We start from the raw sequence: 27,489 nt of genomic DNA, 5'->3' as shown, positions 1-27,489 counted from the left end.
AATTGAAAGGAAAAAAACCTAGATAAGAGATCAAAAGATAAGAAAAGATCAAACACTCCGTCTAGGTTTCTATTCTTTCAAATGGAGGCGCTGGAACCATGCCTCAAAATTGAAACGAACTACCCCAAGAAGCAGCTCTCCCACTTATTCACAGAGCTGTCTGTATATGGGAGAGACACTGTTCTAAAAAATGGGAAAGAAGATGGAAACCACCGCCGTTCATTCAAGAGTATAAAATACTTTGAACGTGTCCTTCTCGAGTTGTCTGGTCAATGGGCACATGATAATGGCTGTTTTGCACGCACTGATAAGAAAAACTGTACGTTATCACAAGAAGTCGCGGCAGAAACAGGGTCTTTATGCGCGCTATACTCCGTAGCTCATGTTTTATGGCAGAAAGCAACGTATCTGTTTGCAGTGAACTTTACTGCATGTCATATCGACCTGGCCACTTGTGCTCGGTATATATATTCTCCATCTAGGGCCGCGTACGGTGTAGCCATTGCACTCTGGGGAATGGTACAATATATACCTTTTGTTTTTGTGTAGTTAGCCTACCTTTTCTGCAACGTAAATATAGGTATCTTAGAATATATTTGGTGACGGCCACGCCTCGTCTCGTAGAATCTGAATCGTGCTACCATGCAGAAGGCAAGCATTTGTTTTTCACGGGTAAAGTTAAAGAAGATAGCGAGGGGAAGAACAGGAGCAGGGAAAGAAGAACAAGAACAACTACAAAAAAGCGAGCATGACCACTCTATGCTGGCGTTTATCACAGGGAAAACGCTTGCTGCAGCAGTCCCCTTACAAACTGTAAAGATTGGCAGGCATTACTGTTCCAGTATAGACCCTTTTCACGGTGATGCCGTGGGCGCCGCCATCTTTGATCAGGTGGCGACGCGTGCGTTGTCTGCCTCAGCTGCCTATGTTGCCTCCGCATTTACAATAGATGTGAATGACGCCCGGTGCGGCTCAGCAAACCTCTGTTTCGGCGCGAATATCGTAGACGGCGACTGTGCAGACGACACGAGGCTTTGGCCACGGCGTCAGAGGATATGTAAGCACTTTCAGACCTCATTATGCCTTGTCCAAACGGTTTGAGCAGCGTATACTGTGATTTTTCTAAATTCGGGGCATTAAATGTATTCCAAGCTGTGCGAAATTTCCGCTTCTAAATTAAATCAATATCAGTGTCTTTTGCTCTTCATTCTTTATTTGTCAATCACTTTGGAGCAGCGACTTGTCATATTTCTGACTCAGTAACATTCCTTGGTGCGGTCACTAGCTGAGTGTTTATTTAATTGCTCGTGGGTTAAAAAAGAAGGAAAAGACAAAAAGAGAAAAACAATTATTGATTCACTCACGGGCACCCACCGTGGTTGCCTAGTGGCTTTGGTGTTGGGATGCTAAGCACGAGGTAGTGGGATCAAATCCCGGCCAGGGTGGCCGCATTTCGATGGGGGCGAAATGCAAAAAACCCCGTGTACTTCGATTTAGGTGCACGTTAAAGAACCGCAAGTGGTCAAAATTAATCCAGAAATAATTTCTGAATGCAGTACATTCAGAAACACGCATAAAGGTCCGTTTTGTTATAACCGACATCCGCTCGAAATCGCGTCATCACCCGTGGCATTTAAAAGAGTAATCGACCGACTTATATATCGCAGGGAATGCCATTGGTGCAAGCCTACCACGTCGACGTTTCAGTATTACAAATAGTGATAAGCGGAACGCACATCTTCGAACTGCATGTAATGCAACATTGGAAAGAACACGGCATCAAAACTCGTGCTCACAATTGTCTGACAGACGAAGCTGCAGTGATGAACGTAGGCCACAGAATCAACCACGCAAGATTGCACCTTACAAAAAAAGAAGAAAAAAAATACTAATTGTCAGGTTTGCTGCGGCTGTTCAGATCGTTACGGAGTTGCATTCATTCATTTGAACGTTAGCAATTTACAACAAATCCCTGTCAGGTATTTCGACGCTCCTCGTACTCTTATGTAGACGTTTGGAAACCTTAAAAAGACGGCTATGGGGAGCAATAAATGAAGATGCATTGCAGAAGGCGAAAGATGTTTCGGGTGTACTGAGCCACTTCGATTCTAAGGAAGAGGAGTTCTTGGAATTCGATGCGCAATATTAAAGTGTACGAACTACTATTTTCCGTCAAATTGATGGAAAGTATCGAGCGGTAAGATTTCGGTCACGAACACTGACTCTTGCGGAGAATTATGCCCAGATCGAGTGGAAGCCGTTGGCTCTGGTTCACGGCGTGACACGCTTCCATGATTGTCTACTGGGCAGAGAGTTCACTCTCATTAGTTACCATAAGTCTTTTTTCGGTCTTCTAACAGAAAACTGGTAGTCACCTGCCATAAAAACGGTCCTTATCCAGAGATTGGTCACGACACTTAGCGTGCACAAATGCCGTCTGGGGTATATACCGGGTGAACCTATGTGCACCACTGCTTGTGCGGGCCCACTGTGTAAATCGAAATTCGTGCACCTGTGTGCGACAGGTGCTCTTTGGTGCGACAGGTGCTGCTGTGTGCGACAGGTACGCGCGGCAGTCGTGTAGTGCGGCGCGGCGCGCGGTGTGAGCGTAAGTGGGCCCTTAGTGCCAGTAGCCACCAGTCTATACGTGCAACAAGTTGCACAAAATACATTTAGTTCTACTGAGTTTAGATTTACAACAAGAAAAGTTCAATATAGTTGACTAGCTAACATGGCTACAGAAAGAGGTACTGTCAACGGTAAGTGCCGACAACAGAACTATAACCACGACAAAAACGAAACCGGTTTTATGTCTTTGACAACGTTTATGACAGTGCAACAGAAGACAAAATGCAAGATTGTGCAACTGAGCTGTCAAACATTATAAAAAGGCAGTCTAGTTAATGGGTTGTTATAAAGTAAAAAAAGAAAGAAAACTAGAGAACAAAAAAGTCGAGACATTTGGCCCTCCCTACTGGGTCAAGTCGGGACTCGGGACATTTACTCAAAAGCTAGCACTTTCCCGTCCGATTCGGGACCGTTGGCAACCCTATCAAGCAAGGCATTGGGCTTGCAGAGTGGCTGGCGGAACGCGCTGTTTGAAGATCGAAGGCGCATCTCGCGTCTTGCTCGACTACAGGAACAAGCATCAGTAATCTGGGCTTTCCTCTTCCAATGCTTTTGGGTTACCGGTTGGTCACAAGGTAGAACTTATTTTTTCCCTGCAGGAGCATGGGCCTGGGGGAATACGTGTACATGTGGAACTACGGCAGCGGTCAGAAGCAGACTCCTCCGTGGAACTACTAAAGTCACGACTGGTGACTAGCTGGTACTTTGGCACATGCACGGATGTGCAGCACAAACGCGCCCCCGACAGGTAGTGACAGGGAGATTATTGAAATGGAACCGATAGCTAGCCTTCGGGACCTTTTCTGTGTGAAAACCATGAATCATGGTATCGGAAAAGGAAGTTGATCTTTTTAGAGGAAATGTGAATGCAGTAAACATGAGCGGCTGATCTTATAAACATGTGCAAGGTTTCTCATCAATAAACAATCAGTAATAATCAGTGTTACGCGTGTCTTCGTCTCTCTCTCTTTTGCCCTCGTTTTCTTTGTGGCCAATGTATAAGAAGTCAATGACATGCAAAGATGCTGATGTTAACGAATTAAATTCTGGGGTTTCACGGGCCAAAGCCACGATCTGATTATGAGGCACGCCGTAGTGCACACTCCGGGATTAATTTTGATCAGCTTTGGGTTTTTTAACGTGCACTTGAACCTAAACCTAATTATACGGGTGTTTTTGCATGTTGCCCCATTGAAATGTGGCCGCCGTGGCCGGGATCTAGACCCACGACCTCGTGCTTAGCAGTGCAACCCCGAAGCAACTAAGCAACCATGGCCATGTGGGCCGAGGTTCGATCCAACCACCAGTCGCCTGAATTTTTTCATTGACACCAGAAACGATGCGAGACAACAACCGACCTACCACAAGGTGCCTGTTATGAACCAAAGAATACTTCGCATTAAAAGAATATTTTTTTCAGAACCCCATAAACTATGGGCATAGGTGTTATGTGAATCATTTTGCAAGTAGCTGGTTACCTAGCATCGTTTGTTCTTGAAAGCGTTGCTAGATGGACGAACATGTTTATGTAAGGCGAGGTATTGTGTGTGTGCGTTCGTACGTAGGTATGTGCGTTTCTTTAAGCAACTTGGTGCTACCACGTGATACACGTGGCGATACACGCCGTGATGCCACGTGATGCGGTAGCTATTCGCGTGGTCTTTTCCATCGTCTGGGGCTTAATGGAAATTCGGCACGTGCATGTGCTCTCGCTTTTTAAAGCAAATTGTTCCTATGCGAGGTGACACATGCGCCAATCGTCTTAAAGTACTAGTTAGCGATGAGAGAAGTATGCATGCGTTTGTGTCCTAATAGGTAGAGCATCGAGCTATTGTGCTGGGGACCCTGGTTTTTAATTGAATTCTGGGGTTTTACGTGGCAAAACCACGATTTCATTATGAGTCATGCCGTGGTGGCGGACTACGCATTAATATTGACTCCCAGGGGATCTTTCACGTGCACCCAATGCACGGGACACGGACATTTTACAGAGAAGCGGTATATGGCTATGGTTCCGTTCATTTTTGTTCTCCGTGAACAAAAACTATCATGATCAATGGCTCATTCCCCGGAAGCATTCATGCTCCCGTAAGGAAGCAAAAAATGCAATGTTTCATAGCCCCGTAAGGCAGAGGCCACAAGCACTCAGCAAAGTGAAGCGAACAGTGCTTACATTCTTTCTAATCGCGCATAAATCATACAGAACAGCATGTCAAAAACTCACCATCAGTGGCTCATACCTCCGTGAGCAATGGCTCATACCCCGATAAGCAAGCAAAAATGCAATGATTCATTGTCCCTTAAGGTTCATGAATACTCACTTTGCGTGAATTAGCTGCGATGACACTACACCTCTTGTCGTTGTCGGTGATTTCAATGGGGATGTGTCGCTACCGAAAAGGGAGTGGTTTACACATTCCGTGTTGGAGACATATCCCTTGCGATGCCACACCGATTCGGCCCAACCGACCACCCAGCGGCATACGTGCATCGATTTAACATTATCAAAGAATGTGATTGCAGTTGCGAGTGAAATAATGACCACCGATCAAGACAATAAATGAGTATGCGTACCTTTCGTCACGATGACCACCCATCGAGGCAATAGATGAGTTCGTACCTTTGTTCAAAATTATGTGTCACATCTGTATCGTGCGCTAAACAGTTTCGCTGGTCAACCCCTTTCACAGAGCCGAGTGCCTCATGATGTTTTGCATTTCGCCCCCATGGAAATGCGGACACCGCGTCCTGGATTTGGTCCCGCTACCTCGCGCTTAGCGGCGCAACACCATAGCCGTTACAAGCCTACGCGGCGGGTAGGGGGTACCCTGGTTATATTCTCGTGCCAATATCCATTTGCATGCGCGGTGAAGGCATTCTACGTGACAAACCTTTGAATGGACGGAAAAAAGTATTCAGCTGCCGTCACAATATTCGCTCGCTTTTGCGTTTTCCGCGGTTAGCGTCAGTGCTCAATTTGCACCATTTGTTGGCATGCGCATGCGAGCCAAGTGCCTTTGCCGTGGTTAGCTGTAACAATGATTGCTTCTGCAGGAGCTCATAAAGCTTGCGTGAGCACGCTTGCCGCCACGCTTACATTGTTGTTACTCGATACCGGGCACTCTCCTTGTGTTGGGTTGACCATACGATTGACAAATCTTCCCGACTTTGAAGGCATCACTTTGCCTATTTATCTTCTACGAGCCATGCCCAGAGCATTCGGCAGCCAACGCAGTCGCGGGTCGGCAGCCAACGCGAGTGCTACCGCTTCTTTGAGTGATCAATCCCTTTTTGTGAGCAACTGTTCTTGTATGCTTTTTTAATGGAAGCCAGATATATTACGATCTATGAGCATTCTGTCAGATGTGGGCGAAAATTTTCACTTTTTTTTTTAATTGTAACAATAACATCACCACGTTCCGCCCTTGTTGGTTACGATGAAAAAACTTAAAACTTTCCGATATCTCTTTGAGTGCTTGTTCAAAGTAATCATTTAGCGTGCCAAAAATTTCGCCGTAAGTAAGCGAGTTCGGCTGTTGCGCTACACTGGAGCCTATAAGCCTCAGTACATGCGACCAACAAAGGTTTCTTCTTGACGTCATTACTGAACTTTTCCATCAGCCGTGGTTGCTCAGTGGCTATGGTGTTGGGCTGCTCAACACGAGGTCGCGGGATCGAATCCCGGCCACGGCGGCCGTAAAATTCGATGGGGGCGAAAACACATGTGTGCTTAGATTTGGTGCACGTTGAAGAACCCCAGGAGGTCGAAATTTCCTGGAGTCTCCACTACGGCGGGCCTCATGATGAGAAAATGGTTTTGGCGCCTAAAACCCCATAATTTCAGTAAATATGAATTTCTTTTCTTCAGAATGCGCCTCAAATGTCTCAATATGTGCTGGCCACTCAGTCAAAATTTGATAGCCAGCTAGCCCTGCCTGCAGTTGGATTCGTCGTATGGCTGTTATTCAGGTGCAGCTGCGTTTCGTCGCGGTTATTCGTCGCCACTGTTACTTTAGCGTCACTGGGTCATGTCACAATGCAGGATGTAACTCTTTATTCTTCGTTCCTTATTCAAAAGAATAAATTAAATTTATTCTTTTGTGGGCTCAAATACCGGCGAAAACGGGCCGGCGATACGGTTCTAATCATTCCCCGCAAAGCCTCATCAGCGGGAGCAACGGTAGCAATGGATCGTCGCTTCGGCGGGAAATTTCTTGTGCTCATCCTTTCCTTTTTCGCGTCGGTGTTTTTTTTTTTTCACTCGATCATAGTTAGACACGTAAGCGACGAAGTTCGTCTGCAGTGCAGCAAGCGTTTTAAAGGCATTTCGCTAAAGTTCGGAATGCCGTTTGCCGCTTATATTGTTTTCCGCTTCTTTACCGCGTTGCGCTAGCGAGGCAGCACGACTGCACGAGGGAATTGTGTTGTATGTTAAAGCGACTGAAGTTTGCAAGAACTGAAATTGTTGGTTTTATGTGGCCCGGTAAATCCTCGCACCAATTGTCACGCACTTCATGTTTTTAAATCTATTTTATGCATGGCTTCGCACATTTTTAACTGTTGGTGGTTGCTTCATGCATAACTCTTGTTGATTCTTTTGAGGTGCGAGGTTTTTACCCTGCCACGTTTGTAAAGGGTATAAATCACGCTGTGTTTTATCGGAATGATACCAAGCAAGTGCTTCATTCTTTATAATAATGCAAAAACTTTATTCTTTTCGCACGAGGGCATCTTAGATATTGTGGTTTCTTGGGAAATGTGTTTAGAAAATAGTTAGTCCAGGGCGAGAATTGCGAATAGCTGCTGCATATGGTATTTTTGTTCCATTTTACGCTCAAAAGTTCGCGTCACGTTTGGAAAGTCACCACACCTCGACGCTGTCCGAGAAGATTTAACACGCCGAGTGATTTGTTTGCTTCACAACGTAGTCCCATCTTGCATGGGAATTTTGTACTCAACTGAATTCTTTCTTATTATGCTTACGCCGCAGAGGACTAAACCCGTCCTTGCCGCCAGCACTCATCTACTTTGACTAGCGCTGCTCTGCCCTTAAATGTGGCACCTCTCTCCCGTAACATTAAAAAAAGTACTTAAAAGTTAGTCAGACTTTATCGTTGTACGCTTCCAAGCAGCTCCCTTAGGGAATTTAAAAGTGCAAAAACAGCAGCGTATGCTGTTCATCGGCGTATGCAGCAAAATTGCATCGGCGGTACAGCACTAACACGCGCTTTTAATAACCCTTGCGTTTAGTGACTTCGTTGACTAGTGTAACCGTTTCCATCTATAAATTCGCAATTACTCTTCTTGAGGTGACTTTGACTGCACTTATTCTGCGATGTCACATGTATTCATCGGCAGAAAAATCGCAACGGCATATGCAGACATCGCACCATGCGGATTTGTTTGATATGTCTGCACTAACGACGGGTGCTTATTATTATTGAGGTACAGAAGTAGCATTACGGCAAGGGTAGAATTAAAAAAAAACGATCCAGACATCGCATTACTCAACGGAATTTATTGGCTAGTTAACATGAGCTCCACTTCATGTAAATGGGGTTCATGGCGTTTGCCTGCCGGACGCAACTAGCAAGTATGTGGACCATGTTGTCCCAAACACCGGTAACATCGTGTTCATACCCGCTCCCACAGAGGTCAGCGTCTTCCCTACAGCTGTCACCGCAGAAAAAGTAGTCTGGCACCCGAACAAAGGAGAAATCGCAGCCTCGAGCTTCAGCCATCCTTGGTGCAGAAGGGTTGTCGTCTGCTACTGCTCCCGCACGTACTGTTGGAAGCCCCCGCTAGGTGGCCCTCAGTGGCGCCTCTACAGGCGGTGCACGAGGCGTATACCCGTTTCTTCTTTGATCCAAACCGCTCTCTTTCTGTCTCTCAACAATATGCCTAGTGTTCTTCGTTCCATCGCTCATTGCGTGGTCCTTAACTTCTTTCTTAACTTATTCTTTCTTCGTCCTTAGCTTCTTTGTAAGTCTCCAAGTTTCTGTCCCATATGTCAGCACCGGTAAAATGCACTGATTGTACACCTTTCTTTTCAATGAGAATGGCAAGCTTCCAGCCAGGAGCTGACAATGTCTGCTGCATGCACTCCAACCAATTTCTATTCTATTCTGTAAATTTCCTTCTCATGATCAGGGTCCTCTGTGAGTAATTGAGCTTGGTAAACATACTCCTTCACAGGCTCTAGAGGCTGATTGGCGATCCGAAATTCTTTCCTGTTCTTTTTCCAGGCTATTGAACGTTATATTTGTATTGCGCATATTAATAGTTAACCCCACTCTTGCGCTTTCTCGGTTAAGATTCTCAATAATTCGTTGTAATTCATGCGCTTTCTCGGTTAAGATTTTCAATAATTCTTTGTAATTCATGCCCAGTGTTGCTGAACAGCACAATGTCATCTGCAAACCGAAGGTTGCTGAGATATTCGGCAGTGATCCTCACTCCTAAGCCTTCCCAGTCTAATAGCTTGAATACTTCTAAGAATGCAGTAAATAGCATTGTATAGATTGTCTCTGCTTGCCTGACACCTCTCTTGATAGGTAAATTCCTGCTTTTCTGGCGGAGAACCAAGTTAGCTGAGGAATATTTGTAGATGTTTGCCAAGATATTCACATATGCCTCCGTGACTGCTGGTATCTCTACTGAATCAAATGCCTTTTCCTAATCTCTGAAAGGCATGTATAAGGTGTCTCACGTGACTTGAGCCAAATGTTAAAAATATGCAAATGCAACATAGGTGGATGGAATCAAAGTAATGTTGTTTGCTTTACTTTTATATACTCAGATTATTTTTTTCCATTCCGCCTGATTGCATATTTAATCTCAATTTATTAACCAACTTTTCAAATATTATAATTAGATGAAAAAATGTCAGTGAGATAATTGTAGAGCAACATGAGAAACTCCCGATGCAGCTTTCTGTTGCTGAATACGTGTTACATAAAAGTGTTTTTCCAAGCATGAAAGAAGCCCACGAATACACGAAAAATTGCCGCGCGACTTGCCTCTCGAGGCACTTTTCGTGTATTCGCGGTCTTAATTAGGCCGTAAGACCCCCATCACCTGTAACCTAAGTTATGTATGTAAACTTTCTAATGTATGAATAACTGTAACTTGTGTATTTGGCTACGCCATTTCTGTACCTTAGTGCCCATACAACGACGGCAGCACGCACAAGACGTTTCACGAACCCCACTACGGCGACATCCCTGATGCAGCCTACTCAATTTTTTTGTTAATTACGTGGGAGTTAAATATTCCAAGAAAAACAAAGCATTACAGTAACTGAAGATGACTCGAAAATCATACACTCAAATGTCATGCCAAGCAAATGGAAGCGTCTAATAAAATATGTCCGACCCTTCCCCTACCAGAAAATGGAGGTAAGCGAAGCTTGTCCTGTGTATACCGGACCTTCGGCACGGTTAGGTAACCCACAGGTAACGGTGCCGGATTGCTTCGGCCTCCCGCTGCCTCAGCTCGCGGTCTTCTCGTTGCTGTCGGATTGCCTGAGCTCGGGCCGCTCTAACGGTCGGATCGACACGTCAACGGCGAGTCCTTTCGCGCGCGAGTTCTCGCCACCGCTTGTCGAAGGCTGCCAGTTCCTCGGGGGAACGCACAACGTGTTGCCGTCCCACCCGTTTTCCGAGAATGAATTGAACGGAAACGAAGCCGGCGCAGCACGTGCGAAGCCCTTTCCTGCCATTTCCCTCTCCCACGGAAGCGAAACGGCTCTGATTAGTCGCAGCCTGGCGTGAGTGCGCGTCTATGCTGCTGCAGTATTTGCTAATGACTCACGCTCCGGCACCGGCGCAGCTGTCAACTCATCAAACCGAAATTTCCCGCAGCTGCTGTGCTCTGGGAGCAACTGTTTTTTCTGCGTGATCACAACGCCACCGAAACCTGCGAGCCAATACAACCTTCGCTTGAAAAACATCTAGTGCGGCGGTGATTCTTCATCTGCCCACAAACGTTGAACGTAAGCAGCAGGTTCCCAAATCAAAGACCGTGTGCTTCACGGTGGTTCACATGCCTGCCGCACATCCAACTGTGCAAAAGGCTATGCAGGCCAAGCGATATGATCATGTCACAGGGATCACAGGGATTTTTGAAAGGCAGCAAATGAATTGTGTATGGCGTGACTCCTCAAGCTTTTTTTAGTTCTTTGGAGATATGCCCCAGGCTACGATCACACGCATACTTATCTTGTGACGATGCTGACTAGCTTTTCGAGATGTTTGGGCACGTGCATGACGTAACAGTTTCTAGCAGGATTCGCCCCATTGACGTAACCAGGGGGGGCGATACCGACAAGTATAATCCCCCCCATTCTTGTTCTTGCCCTTGTCTCTGACTTTCATTATAGAAATAAAATTGAGGAGAGCTTGTCGTTGGGCTATTTTGTACATGTTGAGAATGAAAACAGCGCAAGAAATAAATAAAAAATAAACGGGATAAGAAAGGAAGACCCACAGAACGCTGACGGGCGCACTGCAAAATATATCAAGGGCAGGGGTACGGGTAAGCTAAGGAACAGCCGTAACAAAGAGGTGCGAAGGGAGTTGGGTGAACGGCCGCGACGTTCCCACAGTGGCGCTGCCTTGAAATGTAAACTGAAATATAGGAATGTCAGAGGCCAGCCACCGCGCTGCTCATCAACCCGGTGAATGTTGAAGAGTGTGAGAGGGACTTACGGAAAATAGTTTAAGAAGGGGAGTGGGGTGATGCATACAAAAAAAATTGGCTGAAGGCTTAGCTTGGTTAAGCCTGAAGATTGCGAAAGCGATACCCTTGGCTGCGCCTTGGTTCGGCTGATGGTGTGGACATGGTTGCCCTTTGTTAAACTTATGGCTATACATCATCCGACATAGCGCAAGGCAGCGCGCCGACCACTGCGAGGAGCCGAGCTGTAGCGCCATTTATCTTCCTAGCGTGACGTCACACCAGCGAGCGCCCTCTCTCGGTAGCGCAGCAGCAGCGGCGCGCAAGGCTTCGCCTCCACCATCGATGCCGCGAGCTGGGGCCCCGTCTCTCGGTCTGGCGTGACGTCACACGGTCACGTGACGTGCAGCTGTGTAAGGAGGCGCAACGACCACCGATGGGCCGAAAGTGCGAGCAGTATTGCTTTCGCAATAAAATTGGGGGAGGCGGGGGAGCGCGAATAATAGGCGCAAAGAACGAAGGTGGCGAAAAATTATGGACATATAGGGACAGCGTCTCGTCACTGCCCGATCCTTTGGCATCTGACGGCCTTGGCCAGTCGCCTAATTTCATTAGGTTTCATTACGATGAGGTTCACCTACCTCATCGTAACACGTTCTACTAGCTGACTAAAGCCCATCCTAACAAAACGTCTATGCAGTCTTCAGAACAGCCGGGTGTCAGGAGACACGGCACATTAATATCTCTCGGAGCTGCTAGCCTTTATTTTATTGCGAACTGCGTGTGCCGTAATATTGACAAAGGCTTCTAATACAGAAAGCAGCCCTGCTTCGTACTGTCTGTCTCGTCGATTCCAGAATGTAATCAAATAATGATACTAATTGTGGCATGGCCACAATTAGTACATGACCGGGGTTGTTGGAGACGTATGGGAGAGGCCTTTGCCCTGCAGTGGGCGTGACCAGGCTGATGATGATGATGATGAATGATACGCGTCGCGTGATGAGGACTGCAATATCACGATCGCAAGTTCCCTCCAAACATCTGTTCAAACAAGTCGGACAGCAGGTCACCGAAAGTGAGCGAAACTCGCATCATCTGACACCGGCCGCTATATTGTAGCGATACCTTATGCCTTATTCTATGTTATTCTTATCATCCACCACACACGGCCGCCTGATCGCGTTGATAATGAGGGCAGACCGTCGCTCTGACCAGTGGCCAAGCGCGAAAAGCCTGAAAAAGCATAGAATAGGAAGAGGCATCGCTACAAAATACCGGCCACTATCGAAGTTCTAGCGCTAAGGTTCATTCCTGTTCTTCAAATGCAGATAGAGCATGCCCACAACGCGTAAGCGCGAGTGAGAAACAGGCGACTTGCAAAATAGTGCCCGCCCTCTTGCGTACGTAGCCGTGGCCGGACCATTCACTATAGAAGATTTGGTTGGATAAAAAAATGCTTCTCTCTGCTGTTACCACGGGCTGCAAACAAGTATCTTTTTGTTTTTTACCTTTCTTTCTTCCTATCCCGGCCGCGGCGGCCGCATTACGATGGGGGCTAAATAAGAAAATACCCGTGTACATAGATTTAGGTGCACGTTAAAGAACCCCAGGTGGCCGAAATCTCCGGACTCCTCCACTACGGCGTGCCTCGTAATCAGAGAGTGGTTTTGGCACGTTAAACCCCATAATTTAATTTTTCTTTCTTCTTACTTTTTCTGCGTCAAGTAATGATTAAAGGAAACGCCAGTCCTTTTCCGGTTCACAAAAGACAGAAAGACGGCGGACTTGTACAGACATTTTGCAAAAAATCCAAGTTTGCGGCCTCGCCCGGCTGTTTGGCGTTTTATTAATTTTATTTATTTCCTACCTACCGCCAATCCCAACGGGGACTTCAGCTCTTCTATACCGACTCTATTCCTCGCTCTAAGTGCGGTCTCTCAAGGGAAGGAACGCAAGCTCAAATGCTTTAGAATTTCTCTGAAATTTGGGCAAGCGGGCATGTCCCGCGGTATTTTTTTGTATTTCGCGGGTATCCGCAGTAAGCTGAAAAACACTAATACTTAATAGATGGAAAGACAGAAACTGTTTATTCGAACGTTTTGCAAACCGCTCTGCAACTTTCTAACTTGAATTTTTTTCCTAGGTTCGTTGCTTCAGAAATTGGTTAACTAATCTTGACTAACTATCTAATTAAGCAAAATACAAAAGATAGCGTGACACGCTACATACAAAGGTGAGCGACATGTACTTGGTCGCGTCGTCTTAGAGTGCATCGGCATATTTTTAAACTCTGGCTAAAGTTATCTGAAACACCCTGTATATTCTGTGTACATTGATGTACATGAATATATTATCCTATCTAGTATAAGTTTAGTGTTGTATTTATTAAACATTTGGTCCAACTTCGTTTCTCCCTCACTTAGTTCTCGAAAAGATGTGTATTGGTACATTTAAACTCAAGCGAACACGTCTTGATATAGCTTAGTTCCTTCTACCGGTTTGGCTTCTCGCTTGCATATTTTTCTTTTTCTATTCGCCGACAAAGAGAGGTCGGTGCGAACGTAGACATGGCCAACGCGGTTCAAAGTATAGTATCTGTTCTTATCAGCTTAATATTTGATACGGGTTGTATTTGGGCGTACGATATTAAACTTATTTTTATTATTTTTGCAAGTTGGCGGAGTCCTTAAAGGGACCCTGAAACGATTTTGACGATATTCTACAAACGTACTGAGTCGTTAGAGTAGGTCATTCTGATCATTAATTGACACATCTAAGTGCTCTGCGTAAAGCGTGTAATTTATTATAAGGTTTTAAAAATGCACATCGCTGCCGATCTCAGCGCACTGCTCGGCGGAATTTTAAGCCGCCCCTACTCACATGACCGAAATCACCCATATGACGTCAGTGGGGCGAGCTATCCGATTGGCTGACCAGGGCGCGTGATCGATAATTTTCCAACTTTATGGTAAACAAATGATGTTCGTAATAGTTGGTATGTTAGTTAATTTCTTTTTATAAAAAGAAAGTAACATAGAGAGAATGCACAAGAACAATTTTTCAGTAAACTTAAGCACTTCCGGCACACAGCAAGTGTTGTCTGCTTGTGTTACAGTGCTCCGTCTTTGACGAGAGCTCCGCCGTCAGTATGGGTTTGTCTTTTCGCGAGCGCTTTGATTCGACTTTGTTGCGTTGTGGACTGCAGGCGTAGCGACTGGCAATATGTCAAGCTGCGACATCGCGTCCCTCTGCAAGCCAGTACACGAGCTGACTGGCTGCAGCGCATCGGACTGCCACTATCCGATCGGCGCCAGGATTTGTGCGATTGCGGCCGTCACTTTACACCGGAAGATTACTAACGCAATAGCGTTTCGCGAGTCCGGTATATATAATCAGAAAGTGGTTTTGGCACGTAAAACCAAATAATTTAATTTAATTTAGAGCCTGGCCGTGTCCCCTTGCTTGTCGTTTGAGGTGCAGAAGAGCAAATGTGAATGGTCTGCACGGTGCAGCCACCTGGTAGCATAGAGCTCAACCACACACAGTAGCAGTAACAAAATATATTCTTCTTTGCTGCTGGTGTAAATTTTTCGCAGGAGTGTAATCGTTAACACGTTGTTTTTGTAAATGTTTAAAATATTTTACACTTGGTTAGAGCAATATTAGCTCTTTATTTGGCTGGTTAAGCTCTACGCCAACGGGGCCAACGGGTGGCTGGACCGTGGAGGCAGGCACCCGTATCAGGCAGCTCACGTACGTCTACGCTAAAGTTCCTTCATCAGCTTGAGTTTATGCCTCCACCGTTCCGTCGAAATATTCAGGTAATGTGTGATTACCGGAATACCAGACACGTTCGGCGCTACGACAGAATGCTTGCAACGCACGCTGCTTCGATAGCTTTCGCTTGGGGTCGACGGCCAAGCGGCTAGCGGAGAGGTTTCTCAACGGTCGGGGGCGGGCTTCAAAACAACCGGAAGTCGACGGTGTGACGTCGCATCGTGACGCAGAGCCAGTGAAGGCGGAGCTTAGCCCCGATCGCTCGGCGAACGAGTTGAGGAGGAAAAGCATGGCTAGGGAGGAGGGTAACTTGTAATCGCTTGTAGCTCCATTAATACGTAACGCTTCACTTAAATTGTGGTGCGAATGTTCTACTTAAGCTGTACCCTACGCGTTTACAAAATTTGTCCGAACCGTTTCAGGGGCCCTTTAAAGCCTGCTTCAACTCCGCCGTGGGTCAGCCCGGTATTGCACTATCTATCTTCGGGATCGGCCCACGTATGGGGAGAAATTCTCGATCTACAAGGCTCGACAGACGCACGCAATTTTTTCTAGAACCTAGACCATATACAGCTTCGCCGTAAAAAAAAAAAGAGGAAAAAAAAACAGAGCCAGCAGAGAATTGGATGCTTTGCTAAAGTCGCTGTTCCGTGCAGTACAGAAATTGACGCCAGGAAAGCATCTGCGACGAACAGGTACGCATTGTAAATGCATGTGAGATGTCTTGACAAGGAAGCTGTGGTGTCCTGCTAGCTGTCGAACACCAGATTTCTGGTTTGTGGTGGACCCCACGTTTTTTCTATCTATCTATCTATCTATCTATCTATCTATCTATCTATCTATCTATCTATCTATCTATCTATCTATCTATCTATCTATCTATCTATCTATCTGTCTGTCTGTCTGTCTGTCTGTCTGTCTGTCTGTCTGTCTATCTATCTATCTATCTATCTATCTATCTATCTATCTATCTATCTATCTATCTATCTATCTATCTATCTATCTATCTATCTATCTATCTATCTATCTATCTATCTATCTGTGTGACCTCTTACGCCAACGCAATGGTCCAAGTTGTCTACCGGCTTGAGACACTAGGTATATGCGCTCGTGGTTGTGATGCTGTTACGGTCGTTCAATCTTCGTCATTCCAGCTTCGTCATCTGACTGTCATCATTACATCGTCGTCACGCCTTCTCCATGTTATTCCAGCTTTGTCAAATTTGTTACAGCTAACATTAAACACCCTGTATAGTGCTGTACGCATAGATAGTGTGTGTGCTATGTACAGCGTGCGTCTTCTTGTGCAGTTGTCGGAGACACGGATCAAATCGGACTGATCGGACAGCAGGTGCTTATAACATAGCATTTTTTTTCCACCATCCCTCCTCATCGTCCTCTACTTTCCCGTTTTATTTCCTTCCCCTTTACCCCAGTGTAGACTAGCAGGCCATAAACCATAAACACGCTGCTTTGGCCAACCGCTTCACTTTTCCTCTCATTAAACCTTTCTCTCTCTCTTGCGCCGTTTTTGAATAGATCACTTTGTTATTTAACCTTATGGGTGGCCGGTAATATGGCACTGTTGCTGCACTGAAAAAGGCAACGCAAGTGCCTGATTTTGTAGCATCAACGGATGTGCCACCGGTAAAGAATAGACACTGATGTCTGGCCAGTAATAAACGAACTCTAGAAGAGTTGACTGTTGGGCTAGTTGGTCGTCCATATTTGAAGTAGTAACTTAGCGCGATAAAAAGACGGAAACAAGAAAGGCGGATAATGAAGCGCTTGTCCTTGTCCGCCTTTCTTGTTTCCGTGTTTTTATCTCGCTAACTTACTACTTCAAATAGAGTAATAAACGACCTAGAGACCATATCTCAAAGCAAGTCATCCGTAAAAACTGGTTTTCATTGGCTTATTACCGCCCTCTCACTCATTTTCTTTTTTATAGTGTCAATGCCGACGAAAACGTTAACGTCAACGTGTCACCTGCAAAGCGAGGTACACCCGCGGAACGCAACACACTAGTATACGCGTACGCCAGCATGAATGACAAAGGCTCAGTGACGCCGTCCCTAGACTATGCCCTCACATCGATATATACTGCCTTTACACCCGCAGAGGACACTACTTTAGCCGGACTGCGTGTTATAGCAACCGAGAAAGTGAATATCTCGCAAGTGCAACTGTGGAGTAGATTTGGCCAGCCTCAGAGTCAGAAGGGATTGACTGCGTGTTGTTAATTCAGGCTCCCGATATCCTCGAATCAGACCTGGTGTGTGTGTGTGTGTGTGTGTGCGTGTGTGTGTGTGTGTGTGTGTGTGTGTGTGTGTGTGTGTGTGTGTGTGTGTGTGTGTGTGTTTGCGTGCGCGTGTATTTCTCTGTTTTTGCGCTACGTGCATCATTGCACTTTTCACTGGCTCAACTCTATCTGAATCTGACACGGGTGCCAGTAGCAAATAGGTTTGACACAGTTATTTCATTGGGAATTAACGTTGTAGCAATGCAAAAATATTAAAACAAAACAGACACACGCAGAACAGGACTACAGTGTGCATGCTTTGTTTTAGTCTTTTTTCGCAGTTATTACGTCAATTCACTGATGCAAGGCATGCTTGACAGGCGCAAATGAACACACTACAACTGCCGTCCCCAACCTGCCCAACCTGCCCTGATTGCAAGCGGGTTCGCTTCATATAATAGCATACAAATAAAGACTGCAAATAATAAGGCAACAAAAACAATGGAGCGTGATCATTAGACGCGTACACTTTTAAGCAAAAAATCCATGTAGGTTACTTCGAAAGGCATAACGACATGAGAGGGAGAGAATGTAATCAGGAAAACCATTCGGTAGTTCTGTGGCACGTGGTAATGCTGATGTGTTAAATATTCATGTGTTTCCAAAGGTGTGCCTAAAGCTAGCCTTATTATTAAGGCGACGTTACATTCTTTTGTGAGCTTGAAGGGAAAGCATTTGCAATAGCAATTGCGTTGTCGCAAACATACTATTCATGAAAAAGCCGAAGAATATTTATTGCGCGTCAAATTTTTAACGGCTGGAGAGAAAAAGCTTGTTTTAACTGAACTAGAAGAGGTCCTGAGGGGTCCAATTTTAGGAGCGCAGGTCTCAGGCACCCGTCCCTGCGGCCGGCGTCGGCGCAACCGAGCGAACCAGCATAGTGAAGGACAAAGAAGCGAACGCGGAGTGTTGCGGCGGATAAAAGACGCTAGGAGGAAAGAGGCGGGGGAGGCGAAAGCGTGAGAACAAACGCGTAGTGCGCCGACAATGGCTACGCGATGGCGCCACAGCAGCGCGCGTCGTCTGGGAGGTCTGTCTGCGGCGGCTGCTGTGGATCGTGCCCACGCATCACCCACGCTCTGCCTCTCGCGATTTCGAGATTAGCCAGAGTCTCACCATACTTCACTCCGTTTGCAACGTGCCGCACAAGACAGATGGTCGCTGCCAGCCAGTGTATTGCGAAACAAAAACACGTATAGAGCTGCGCTCAAATTTCGCATTAGGGAGTATCATAATCTTTGTTGAATTTTTTTTGTCATCCATAACCATATCAAGATAGAGCGGGAGAGAAAACAAGGAGAGGAAGGTCAGGCAGGTCAACCAGCTGAGCGTCCGGTTCGCTACCCTACACTGGTGGTAAGAGAAAGGGGAAATAAAAGGATGAAAAGAGGAAGAGAGGGAGCACTCAGAGCACGTGGGAGGATGCACAGGAGCACTATAAGCGGTCTTTTACGCCGGTGGACTTCAAGTACCACCCTAGTGAAAGAATCGCTTTTTGTGCCATTTGCGGACGTGGCCACGGTACAAGTATCTTTGAGTCGGAGAACGGTCTCGAGTCCAGTCGGTTTAAAGTTGTCCGGAGAGAGAGGCGTTGTACGTTGTAGCGAGGGCAGATACACAACACAACAGGTGCTCGATGGTTTCCTCGCACCTACAGGAGTCGCACGTTGGCATATCTACCATTCTCATAGGATAGATGTAAACGTTCGTAAACGCCACTCGCCACCACAAGCGGTACAGCAGCTTGCGCCGACAGAAATTGAAGATACTTCTAGAACTCCAGCAAAACTTGTCTTTTTTGCGTGCAAGCAGACGAAGTTCCCTGGCAGCGTTCGTCCTCACCAAATGATTGAATGTATCTGGGTGTGTTCGTGGGCAGACTGGGCAGCCCAGTCAGCAAAGTCGTTGGCAACGATGTCACAGTGAGCAGAAAAAATCCACTGAAAAATTATGATGTGCCCTGTTTCCAGGGCATAATGATGTATTTTCTTAATGTCGGATATCATCTGCGCGTATTTTTTGTGATGTAAGGCAGACTTGAGACTGTGAATTGAGCTGATTTAGAGTCCTAAAATATAACCCATTCCTGTGACGTCTGATCGATGACATGGCTCATATGAAACCAACAGTTCATGAAGCCAAGGAAAGGGTAGGGTAAATTATTTGCAGATTTTAATTGAAGTGCAGAAATGATAAGCTAAAGGGAAATGAAAGTGGACGAAGAAACAACTTGCCGCCGGTGAGAGCCAAACTCAGCCTCTGCATTACGTGTGCGTTGTGCAACATCTTAGTTACACTACAATACCTGTTATAGTTACTAGAACGGAAACGCACTACTTTCTTCTGGATTTATTCCAACATGCAAAATCAGTAATCTGGATGCAGAGACCATACTGTGGAAGCATATTTTACAACCTGTAAGGAGAATTTCGCAAGTTTCTGCGAAGCTTGAGCACATACGGCGTTATACATGTGGATGAAGAGTAGGTGTCAGATGAATGGCCCAGATATTTGTATAGCTGCGTTAGAGACAATACATTGTTATATAAGAACGAAGAGAAGTGACAGTTCGGAAGCTTATTGGAGAAATAAGTACTTATGGAGCATGTTATGTATATGTACTTACGTTCTGTTCCCTCGTCTGCGAAACTGTGAACTGTATGCGTTCTCGGACAAGTCGAAGTAGTTGCGTTTACATATGTAACTATATACGTGTTTATTTTCGGCGGCTTCCTGTACTCATGTACATAACTTTGCGTTCATGGTGACTGGCAGTATTCTGGGATACATCTATTTTGTGACAAAATTTTGTAATAACGTTCTTTTCTTCGCCTACGAGGAATAGTCGGCGCCTCCTAAAGGCGTCAACCTCTTTTATTAGGTCATGTGAAAAAAAAAAAAAAACTAAAGCAGAGAAAGAAAAAGAAAAGAAAAGAAAAAAGAAAATGGTGTGTTTAGAAACCTTGAACGAAGCTTTAAACAATGTGCTACAGCTTAGGTGATTGAGACTGACAGCATGTTGTTCGTAGTCGTCTGAGTTACACAAGTAATTTTGAAATTGCGACTAGTTAGCTAAATTAGTTATGTAAATATTTAAATATAAGTTTCAGAACATAAGTTTAATGTAAAAGCTCTACAGCATGCTCCACCTAATGAACTTGTTTTCATGACGTTATCCTTTTTCCGCGCTCACAATAAGAGCTGCGAACGACACGGCGAAAAATTTCACCGACTATTACGATACTGTCTAAAGCGAATTTTGAGCGCAGCTGTTGAGGTGTATAGAAAAAAGACCGCATGCAATTTGTTTCCGTTAATGGCTTCTCGTCTTTTTACTCGCATGCTCTTTCAGGAGTACCCGACCTGCCTTCCATAGTAACATCTACTATCCGCCTTTTCGATTTTTACTGCGTAATCTACCGCCCTCTAACTAACACCGACGATTCTTCTGTCCTCCAAAATGACCTGAATAACATAAAGAAATGGTGCGCTACTTGGCTAATGCCACTGTATACTGCAAAGAGTGTACTAATTTCTTTTCACCGCCGCCGAAATTATACTCAACCTACTTATAAAATCAAGGATACCACCATTATTTCCACTAGCTTCGTTAAATACCTTGGTGTTTACATCACCAGTAATTTATCATTGCCTTACCACCTTAACCACATAATAAATTCATCTAATCGAACAATGGGGTACCTTCGCCGTAACCTGCGCATGGCACCTTCTTCCTTAAAATTATTAACTGACAAAACACTTGTGCGACCTAAACTTGAATACACTAGCGCAGTCTTTGGTCCACATATGTATAACCTTGTTCCATCTCTAGAATCAGTTCAAAATCTTGCTACACGTTTCATTCTTTCAAACTACTCACAATACTGCCTAGTATATCTGCCCTAAAGATTCAGTTACAAGTGCCTTCTTTCGCTTCCCGTCGCCGTATTTTACGCCTCTGTCTTTATGACAAATTTTTGCATTGTTCGCCCCAAGACAACCAGCTCATCCAACCAGTGCGTTGAACACCACGCACAGGCCATAATAACAGCGTCATTCCGCATCGTGCCCGCACTACTACGTTCCAGGAGTCATTTTTTGTGCACGCCAGCTCGCGACTGGAATGACCTTCCCTGCAGCCAAGCTCTTATCCCTGATCCCGCTTATTTCAAGAATGTCATCGAAGAAGCTATGTAGTTACTCTTCGTAACACTACGCAACAGTCATTGTTATCCGCCATTCATGCGCCCACTCCTCATTTAAAGTCCCGTCCGGGGACCCTTGATGTTCAAATCAATTTTGAAACACCGCGATATATAATGGCAAAGCATTTCATTCAGCAGTACAAGGTACTCTTGGCTGCTTGGGCAGCTCGCTTAGCAGTAGCGGCAAACCAAGCATTTCCACCGGTAGCGTCGCTCATTGATCAGAGAGAAAGAGTGAACACGGGAACAGTGGGGGGGAAACTTCCCGGTTTCGGTGGCAGAGGTAATTGGCGCCATCTCTGTAATGGGCGAACGCAAAAATCCGTTTGCCTTGCATGGCCTCGTAGATCGTCGCGCGCACGCGCGCCCATCCAAGTGGCCGAGCCCTTCCCCCTGCCCAACTCCTCTCCAATCGCCCTCCCTCGTTACCACCCTCGCTTCTCCCTCACCTTCGACTGTCTCCGCGCGCACGCCGTGCGGCCCCGCCGGTCCGGAGCAGCTCAGCCCGCTGCATGACGTTTCATGTTTCGTTATCTGCTGTTATCGCGAAGCGTGCCCTGCTGTGCGTTGACCGGCGTGGCTAGTTTCTTCAGTTCTGTGGTCCTCGGTAGTTGCGTGCTTGTGCTCCGCGATGTTTCACCCGTTTCACGACTCGTACCTCTCGTGCATCGTGCAGTGGTGCACAAATACCTCAAAAACAAGTCCTGCAAGGTTGTTCCGGGTGCCTAAAGACAACAGGTGAGCGCTCAGACCCAAGGACATCAGAAGGCGCATCTACACGAACACAGCCCTGTCCATTTGTGTGCTCCATGAGGCTCCGGACGTCGTTGCGCCTTGATTCTGCTACACTTGCCTCTTCCCGGTAGAGAAAGCTGACAAATAGATGTTCCTCCTCATTGTCACCTGGTCCAGGACTTGTGTTTTTCTGTGCCAAGTCTCATTCTGCAACTTCAGTAATTTGCCCAGCTTTCCATACCGCCCTCAGTGCTTTTTCTGTGTATCACGCTCTACAAACCTACTAACAGCAGAAAAATTACTGTTAGTGTTTGTGTACTATCTCAGTAACCCCCGATGGGAAAACCGCGGAAAAAACCTTCATGTGTAGGCATGATACGCTTTTTTTTCTTCTGGAAAGCATGAGCATTGCAAGTGTCCTACATGTAGATTCTTGCAGTTCGTGTTGTTGGGAACTCAGCGCTGACGCCCGTTGTTGCACCTGGGTCGCAAGCCCCAAGGGTAGCGTTGGCCTGGCGGCCTGGGGCACAACTGGAAGCATTCGAAGGTCCCGGCAAAGCATGAGTCGACTGGTAACAGAACAACTTGTTTATTCTAGCATCGCAAAAGAGCGGGCGGTCAGGTCGACCGAAGTGGAGAGACTGGAGAGCACGTTACTCAACAGAAGAAATCGGAGCCTCTCTCGGCGTCCGGGGGCAGCTGCTTTTATACTCTCGCAGTTGAGGGCAAGAAGGAACGCCTTTATAGACGCGCACGTGACTTCGCCGCTCGGGCACGTTGGGACGAGTAGGGGACGCATCCGCCGGGCCGGCGCCGCTCAGACCTCCTCGCTTCACAGTTGGGGGAGCTCCTCTCCCCGGCTGCCGCGCTTCGACAAGCGTGGGCACCAACATGCACACACACACACACACGCACACGAAGACACGTGGCATTGGAACATGCCTGGACGCGCTTGGCGGGGAGGCGTAGCGGCGGCGCCGAACGGGCCAAAATGTCTGCCGCTTTGAACGAAGCCCCGGCATCCGTTGCATCCGCGCCGGCTATACCGCGCGTCGTAGGCGAAACGTAACAGACCGCCCCGCCGGGGGAAGGAGATCCCGATGGTCAGGGGACTGCATCCGCTGTCCGGAGGGATGTCGCTCGATGATGCTCATAAACGAAGTCGGGCGTCCCTCGACGTTTCTTGAGCGCAGCGCACAGAGAAGGCCTCGTTCTCTCGTTCAGGTTCACACAGGACACTGCAAAGTGACTTCGGGAGAGTTCACATTTTTGGTTCTCGTTCTCGGCAAGCGTTAGAACTACGCCGAAACTCAACCGCTCAGTCAGCAAGCACGGCACAACCCTCACTAAGCCCTGCCAGGCTCTCACCCCTTTTATACCACTGCCTAGTTCCTTACAGTAGTCTAGCAGCACTCAGAACGCGTCCACAAATTGGAAAATTGCACTAGAAAGCACATCATCACTTTGAAACACTACACAAAAGCAATATGTTAAAAATCCTGCCTCAGGAAGAAAAACATCAGTAACAAACAATTTTGAGGCTGATTCCTACGTTAGGGGCTTCGACTTAAGCCATCGGCGTTACCGTTGAGACTCCCCTTTTTGTAACGCACCTCAAAGGAATATTGTTGCAAAGCGAGGCTCCAGCGCAGGAGGCGGCCATTTTTGGGAGAGATGGTCTGCAGCCATTGGAGAGGGCAGTGATCCGTCTCAATGATAAACCTCGAGCCGGCTAGATAGCATGACAATTTCTGAACGGCCCACACGAGACACGCACACTCTTTCTCGGTGGCGCTATACGCCTGCTCACGACTGGTCAGCTTACGACTAGCATACAGGACGGGGTGTTCTACTTCTCCATTTTCCCGTTGGCACAGTACAACGCCCATGCCTCGCTCACTAGCATCGCACTGAACAACGAACCCTTTTGTGTAGTCGGGCGATCGTAGCACAGGCTGGCTTGTTAGGGCACTCTTTAGGGCGCTAAAAGCTCTTTCCTTTGTCTCCTCCCAGACGACTGTTTGCGGCTCTGTCTTTCTTAGAGCATCCGTCAGGGGAGGTAAGTTCTATATCATGAGTAAGGACAGAAGTCCTACCAGGCCTCTCAGAGAACAGACCTTGAAACTCTTGTAAGAGCTGGTGTAGTTCGGTTTTCTGCTCAGGCGACAGCGATGCTCTACTGATTAAGTCACTAATGACTTGATCGGTGTCTTTCCTGTTCGTCACTGAGCCTAGTCCCGGAAGCTCGACCGGAAGCTCTTCAGGAACGTTTACCATCATGCACACCACTGCTTCCCGTTGTTTATAGGGTTTGAGCAGATTACAGTGGTAAACTTGCTGTGCTTTCCGCTTTCCTGGCAGACTCACCACGTAGTTGACGTCCGACAGTTTTTGAACAATTCGTGCTGGGCCCTCCCACTGCACGTCTAGTTTGTTTTTTAGCGATGTGCGCAATATCATGACCTCATCGCCCACCTCAAAACGACGGGCCCTGGCTGTCCGATCATAATAAACCTTGGCCCTCTGCTGGGCCTTTGCCATTGCTTCACCTGACAACTCCTGTGCCCTTCTTAAGCGTTCGAGGAGCTTAAGCACGTACTCCACCACGACTGGGTCGTCGCCCCTGCCTTCCCACGATTCTCGAAGCATGCGAAGCGGAGATCGCAGTGAGCGACCGTACACCAGCTCAGCTGGCGAAAACCCCGTAGCCGCATGCCGCGCGGTCCGTAATGCAAACATCACCCCAGGCAGACACAGCTCCCAGTCAGTTTGATGTTCAAAACACAATGCTCTCAACACGCGCTTCATGACGGAGTGGAGCTTCTCAACGGAATTCGACTGTGGGTGGTACACCGAGCTGTGTAACAGCTTTACCCCGCACCTTTCGAGAAAGGCTGTCGTCAAAGCGCTCGTAAACACCGTGCCCTGATCTGACTGGATTTCCGCAGGAAAACCAACTCGTGCAAATATGGACAGTAGTGCATTGACTATCTCAACTGAGCTGAGTTCTTTAGGCGGCACTGCTTCAGGGAACTTTGTCGCTGGGCAGATCACAGTCAAAATGTGTCTGTACCCCGTGGCTGTTACCGGCAGAGGTCCCACTGTATCAATAACGAGCCGTCTAAAAGGCTCCGTAATGATAGGTACCAATTTCAACGGCGCCCTCGATTTGTCCCCTGGTTTGCCCACCCGCTGACAGGTGTCACATGTCTTCACAAAGTGGTCTGCGTCCCGAAAACACCCTGGCCAATAGTACTCTTGCAAGAGACGGTCCTTAGTTTTCTTAACTCCTAGGTGTCCGGACCACGAACCCCCATGCGACAAGCGCAACAGATCCTGACGATAGCATTGAGGCACGATCAGCTGATCGAACTCCACTCCCCTGCGGTCTAGATACTTCCGGTACAGGACCCCACCTCTTTCCACAAAGCGAGCACTTTTCTTGGCGATACCTTCCTTGACAATGCAGCGTATGTTTTCTAGGCTGCCATCCTTCTTTTGCTCTGCTATCAAAGCCGCCCTGCTGACTTTTAGCAACCTATTAAGTCCGTCTGACGTAGGCGCGATGAGCAAATCTGCAGATAGCTCTTCTAACTTTCCCGCATCGGTAATTTCCTCTCCAGTATCTGGTGCCTTTAACGCTACAGGCTCAATTTTATTCAGTTCGGGCGTGCTCTGAATATCAGCTTGCTGCGCCTCTGACCCTTTTTCATTGTTCGACAACGTCGGCCCCGCAACTACCGCCTTTGCAGCGAGCTCCCGAACCTTCGATCTGGTTAAGGCCTGAACGCTAGCCTCACCAAACAAAAGCCCCTTCTCGCGCAGGAGGTGATCGGACCTGTTCGAAAATAGGTACGGGTACTGGGGGGGCAGCATAGATGACACTGCGGCCTCCGTCTCAAGTGCTCCGAAAGGTCCTTCAATAAGCACTTTTGCTACGGGCAGACACACGCTATGAGCTTCCACGGCTTGCTTGATCCATGCGCACTCGCCCGTGAACATATCGGGTTCTACGTAGGAGGGGTGAACTACATCCATCGTAGCTGCGGAATCGCGAAGCACTCGGCACTCTTTCCCGTTCACGAGGAGGTCTCGCATGTAAGGCTCGAGAAGCTTCATGTTCTCGTCAGTGCTGCATAATGACAAAAACACGACTTTTGTTTTTGTTTCTGGACACTGCGCCGAAAAGTGACCCGGCTTCTGGCACGTATAACACACGCGCGCTTGCCTCGTCTCGAACCGCTTTCTGCGTTCGGCTTCGGCTGCCGCCGTCTCCTTACGTTCTGTCGGACTGCTTTCACTCGCATCCGCACTACGTGTGTCCCCCTTTAATCTCATGGACGTGAACTTCGGCCTCTCAAACTTCGAGCCAAATTCACCCTTTTGACCGTCCTTAGCTCCGCGAGCCCGACGCTTCACAAACTCCTCGGCTAGCTCAGCGGCTCTAGCCACCGTACTAACGTCTGGCCTATCCAAGACCCAGTACCGCACGTTCTCAGGTAACCGACTATAAAACTGTTCTAGCCCGAAACACTGCAGAACTTTCTCGTGGTCACCAAACGCTTTCTCTTCTTTGAGCCACTCCTGCATGTTTGACATAAGCCTGTAGGCAAACTCTGTATATGACTCACTTTTGCCTTTCTCATTTTCCCGAAACTTCCGACGGAACGCCTCCGCTGACAGCCTGTACTTTTTTAGCAGACTCGATTTCACTTTGTCGAAATCCTCTGCCTCCTCTCTTTTCAAGCGAGCGACTACGTCGGCCGCCACGCCGGGTAACAAAGTGAGCAAGCGCTGTGGCCACGTTTCCCGAGAGAACCCCTGCTTCTCGCACGTTCGCTCAAAGTTAACCAGGAACAAACCAATGTCCTCTCCAAGCTTAAACGGCCGCATCAGGTCAGTCATTTTGAACAATACGCGTTCTCCTGCACCGTGTGCCTGACTTCCATTACGAGCGCGTTCCAACTCTACCTCGAGACGCTTCATTTCCAAAGCGTAGTCGCGCTCTTCTTTTTCTTTCTCTTTTTGTTCTTTTCGTTCGCGCTCCTGTCTTTTTGCAGTCTCCCTCTCCTCAATGGTCTCAAGGCATTCCGACAGCTCGTCATCCTCAGCTTCTAACTCAAGAATAGCCCTTAGCAGTTCTGGTTTTCTGAGTTTGTCCGA

General features: G+C 47.1%; 1 pseudogene; it reads left to right on the top strand.

Moving 5' to 3' along the window:
• Positions 1–13,874: 13,874 nt before the first annotated feature.
• On the top strand, positions 13,875–14,052 carry LOC142568149 (U2 spliceosomal RNA; annotated as a pseudogene).
• Positions 14,053–27,489: the final 13,437 nt, after the last annotated feature.

This window comes from Dermacentor variabilis, chromosome 1 (genome assembly GCF_050947875.1).
Source record: "Dermacentor variabilis isolate Ectoservices chromosome 1, ASM5094787v1, whole genome shotgun sequence".
NCBI classification, from domain to species: Eukaryota; Metazoa; Arthropoda; class Arachnida; order Ixodida; family Ixodidae; genus Dermacentor; species Dermacentor variabilis.
The sequence above is the reverse complement of the archived record's forward strand: the minus strand, read 5'-3'. Positions and strand labels throughout refer to the sequence as shown.